The 5,000-nt window shown below is 53.6% G+C and overlaps 1 non-coding gene across 1 annotated transcript in view; it reads left to right on the top strand.

Annotated features, from left to right (window-relative positions):
• The first annotated feature begins 4,297 nt into the window (after nucleotides 1–4,297).
• LOC126129252 (small subunit ribosomal RNA) overlaps nucleotides 4,298–5,000 on the top strand; it is a 1,909-nt gene continuing 1,206 nt past the window's right edge. The window contains exon 1 of the ribosomal RNA XR_007527216.1: nucleotides 4,298–5,000. This exon is cut by the window's right edge and continues 1,206 nt beyond it. This is a non-coding gene — a ribosomal RNA (small subunit ribosomal RNA).

Genomic DNA, 5,000 nt, shown 5'->3' with positions numbered 1-5,000 from the left:
GGTAGGAAAATATGGGCAACGGTTCGCGCGCGCCCTCTGGTCCTGACATCAACGTCCACAATAAACAGACCATACCGCCCTCTATGGGACGACGCTGACACCGCCACCCACAGACACAACACAGCCATCTATGAGAATGTGACCAAACTACATTGCCGTCTGGCCCAGAAACGACACCTCCATCTACAGGAATCCAACGGAACTACACCAACCATACTGCCAAACCACAGCATCGCCATCTATGACAATGTGACGAAACCACATGCAATAGCCCCATCTACGCGAATCGGACGACACGACGTCCACCATGTCGCGCGCAACACGAAAACCAAATACCGCCATCTGCAAGTCTCCCGAAACATGACCTGCTGCACCGACGATACCGCCATCTATGAGACGCCACCCCGACTACGACATCGCTAGGTCCCACAGTACCCATTTTCCGACGCCACCCACAAAGCCTGCATCATCTGTCCACCACAGGAACCCGAACGCCAGTGCCTGCGTCGCACGAAGTAGTCAACCGACAATCACCCCACCCGCACCCGCACCCGCACCCGCACGTGCCCCACCCCAACCGCCGAAATCGCAACTCCAGCGGATGAACGGCGGACTCTTCCCGCACTCGTACGTTGCAATCCACCCCTATATCTTGCGTTTCACGAAGAGTTATATCCAATATGCCAAATTCCCGCTGTCCCTATACATGCTGTAAGTCTGTGCACACAATATGAACCACACCTCAGCGAGACACTCTATCACACATTACTCTCTGCCTGTAACAGACACAGATACAATATGTAAGCACCAGCATGGACCAACGTCCGGTGCATCCTCTCCGCCACAGTACACCATCCACACTATGATAACCACACCAGGGAGTCCAATTCTAAAATAGAATATCCCACCCGTCCGACATCCACAACTGCTCAGATAAGCCACCAACACCCACACATGTCCTACACAGGGGTGCACCCAACACCACCACACTGCCACCTGTTACGGCACAGAAACAATGGCAGGAATGAATCACACAGGTGTGCCGCAACCACAGACGCGGCGCGCCTCCAGTCACGAGCGAAAAGCGCATAAGCGCATCCTGACGAGACATAACTGCTGTGACATACTGACGCTGCCTCAGACATTCACTTACAATGATCACTACCAACGAACCTCGGCCCCCCCCCCCCAACAACACACTCTCTTACCACGTTGTGTACTGTAATCCAACCCATTTCGCACCTTAACCTAACCCATTTTGCACCTTAACCTAACCAAATTCGTAACGCAATTTGTACCACAATTTCTACCGCAATGTAACGCAATTTGTACCGCAATGTAACGCAATTTGTACCGCAATGTAACGCAATTTGTACCGCAATGTAACGCAATTTGTACCGCAATGTAACGCAATTTGTACCGCAATGTAACGCAATTTGTACCGCAATGTAACCCAAGTTGTGCCTTAACCTAACCCAAGTTGTGCCTTAACCTAACCCAAGTTGTGCCTTAACCTAACCCAAGTTGTGCCTTAACCTAACCCAAGTTGTGCCTTAACCTAACCCAAGTTGTGCCTTAACCTAACCCAAGTTGTGCCTTAACCTAACCCAAGTTGTGCCTTAACCTAACCCAAGTTGTGCCTTAACCTAACCCAAGTTGTGCCTTAACCTAACCCAAGTTGTGCCTTAACCTAACCCAAGTTGTGCCTTAACCTAACCCAAGTTGTGCCTTAACCTAACCCAAGTTGTGCCTTAACCTAACCCAAGTTGTGCCTTAACCTAACCCAAGTTGTGCCTTAACCTAACCCAAGTTGTGCCTTAACCTAACCCAAGTTGTGCCTTAACCTAACCCAAGTTGTGCCTTAACCTAACCCAAGTTGTGCCTTAACCTAACCCAAGTTGTGCCTTAACCTAACCCAAGTTGTGCCTTAACCTAACCCAAGTTGTGCCTTAACCTAACCCAAGTTGTGCCTTAACCTAACCCAAGTTGTGCCTTAACCTAACCCAAGTTGTGCCTTAACCTAACCCAAGTTGTGCCTTAACCTAACCCAAGTTGTGCCTTAACCTAACCCACGTTGTGCCTTAACCTAACCCAAGTTGTGCCTTAACCTAACCCACGTTGTGCCTTAACCTAACCCACGTTGTGCCTTAACCTAACCCAAGTTGTGCCTTAACCTAACCCACGTTGTGCCTTAACCTAACCCACGTTGTGCCTTAACCTAACCCACGTTGTGCCTTAACCTAACCCACGTTGTGCCTTAACCTAACCCACGTTGTGCCTTAACCTAACCCACGTTGTGCCTTAACCTAACCCACGTTGTGCCTTAACCTAACCCACGTTGTGCCTTAACCTAACCCACGTTGTGCCTTAACCTAACCCACGTTGTGCCTTAACCTAACCCACGTTGTGCCTTAACCTAACCCACGTTGTGCCTTAACCTAACCCACGTTGTGCCTTAACCTAACCCACGTTGTGCCTTAACCTAACCCACGTTGTGCCTTAACCTAACCCACGTTGTGCCTTAACCTAACCCACGTTGTGCCTTAACCTGCTCTGTAATTGGCATATGACACGTTACATTAATCTAGTGTTGTCTAACCACAACCCTCTGAATATAGTTCGCTACTCGCACCGCCCACCCTCTTGTGTATCGTTTCATGTTCAACACTTCGCAAGTGTTGCTTACTTTTTACATGCTCCCGCTGTACACTGTAATGTGGACGACTGCAGGATGTACATCGCCCCCCCCTCCCCCCCCCCCCCCTGCCTTCGCACGCTGGTCGTTCAGGTGCTTGCGTGTTCAATGCCCTTCGCAGCTGTTCACTGGCATTCGCATGTCGAAGCGCTCAGTCTACGTCGTGGTACGGCCTGTGTCCACTGTCCGCTGATGTCGTAAGCTTAACCCTCACATTGTACTGCACATAGGTCCGTATGTACTGAATGATACGCTGTGGCACATGTGTGACCGTACAACGACTGCGCCCAACAACAGCGAACCATACGGTCCAAATGTTGTGCACTCAGCCACGTGCCGTCTCCCCATAACAGCTACATTGCAGTGTGGTACGCCATAGAGACGTGTGGGAGTAACGGACGCCCTGGATGGCGATCAGCATGAGCCGTCTGTTGATGTAGTGGCGCGTGTATTCAAACGTAGTCGTCTCTTCTCACACAGTGTGATAGCATGGTGCACCGCGTTCCACATCTGCGACATGGTACAGATGCTGGTTGACAGTCGGTGTCGTAATGGACATCGCATACGTAGGGGGCCACCTCCCACGTGTTCTCTAGTCGTGCACATTTTGTTGCGTGTATGTGGGCAGACGTAGTGTGTCGTGGCACCTAACAGACAGGTATGCAATAATCGTTGCATTTGCAAACTGGGATGGACGTCTACGTTTGCTGGTGACGTTACGCAAATGAACAACTGGTAAACCCATTGTGGTGCGGTTGTTGTTGCTGGAGGTAAATCAGTAAGGGCAAATCTGTGTGTGAAGCGATACGCGGCGGTGGCTGGGTGGGACCGTCCCCGGCCGGTGAGGGGGGGCCGCCCGGCGTGCTGGCCGCGCGGTGCGTGGGCGCACGCGCTACAGCCGGCTGGTGGGGGCGCCCAGTGGCAGGCGCGCCGGCCGACGGACGCGGCAGGCGGCGCAGCTGCGCGCCGGGGCACCCTGCGCGCGGCGCCGGGCGGCCAAAGTGGGTCCTCGCGGGCCCGGTGCGAAGCGCGGTGGACATCTGCAGTGTGCTGGTCCGACTGAGGACTGTGTGCGTTGAGGATGCGCCGCCGCCCGGCACTCGGCGCCGCGACGCCGTCTGCTGCTCGGTCGCCCCAGCGGTTCTTGCTGGTGGTTTGTATCGCAGTTGTGCAGACGTGTTGGCACGTGCGCTGTGCTGGGAGAGTTCGCTTCGGCACCCACGTGGGGCCTTTGCCCTTCTGTGGCGCTGGCGTTGGAGCTGCCGGTCACCGTAGGTGGCGCGTGTTGTCTCCCGCCGGCAATGCCACGACAGCACGCTCCCGGGCCTCTGTCGGCAGCGGCAAGCTCAGTTGGGAGCACGGGTGGTCGCACCTAAAGCGTCTACTCGCCTAACTCCGGGCGATTGCGCCTCTCTCGAACCCGACCAAGTACTTAGGACGGCGCTGCGCGCCGCCGGGACCTGAGAGGGTTTCGAGGTGTATTGTGCAGGGGAGCTCAGCCTCCTCCTGTTTGCAGAATAATTGAGCGGACGCTTGCGTGTTCGCGCGGGCCCCTGGGACACACTCCCGGGCGGCCGGCTGCTCAGCTCTAGTTGACGCAGCTCCCTGGTTGATCCTGCCAGTAGTCATATGCTTGTCTCAAAGATTAAGCCATGCATGTCTCAGTACAAGCCGCATTAAGGTGAAACCGCGAATGGCTCATTAAATCAGTTATGGTTCCTTAGATCGTACCCACGTTACTTGGATAACTGTGGTAATTCTAGAGCTAATACATGCAAACAGAGTCCCGACCAGAGATGGAAGGGACGCTTTTATTAGATCAAAACCAATCGGTCGGCTCGTCCGGTCCGTTTGCCTTGGTGACTCTGAATAACTTTGGGCTGATCGCACGGTCCTCGTACCGGCGACGCATCTTTCAAATGTCTGCCTTATCAACTGTCGATGGTAGGTTCTGCGCCTACCATGGTTGTAACGGGTAACGGGGAATCAGGGTTCGATTCCGGAGAGGGAGCCTGAGAAACGGCTACCACATCCAAGGAAGGCAGCAGGCGCGCAAATTACCCACTCCCGGCACGGGGAGGTAGTGACGAAAAATAACGATACGGGACTCATCCGAGGCCCCGTAATCGGAATGAGTACACTTTAAATCCTTTAACGAGTATCTATTGGAGGGCAAGTCTGGTGCCAGCAGCCGCGGTAATTCCAGCTCCAATAGCGTATATTAAAGTTGTTGCGGTTAAAAAGCTCGTAGTTGGATTTGTGTCCCACGCTGTTGGTTCACCGCCCGTCGGTGTTTAACTGGCAT

Source organism: Schistocerca cancellata, unplaced genomic scaffold, assembly GCF_023864275.1.
Source record: "Schistocerca cancellata isolate TAMUIC-IGC-003103 unplaced genomic scaffold, iqSchCanc2.1 HiC_scaffold_528, whole genome shotgun sequence".
NCBI lineage: Eukaryota > Metazoa > Arthropoda > Insecta > Orthoptera > Acrididae > Schistocerca > Schistocerca cancellata.
This window is presented reverse-complemented; position numbering and strand designations above follow the sequence as displayed.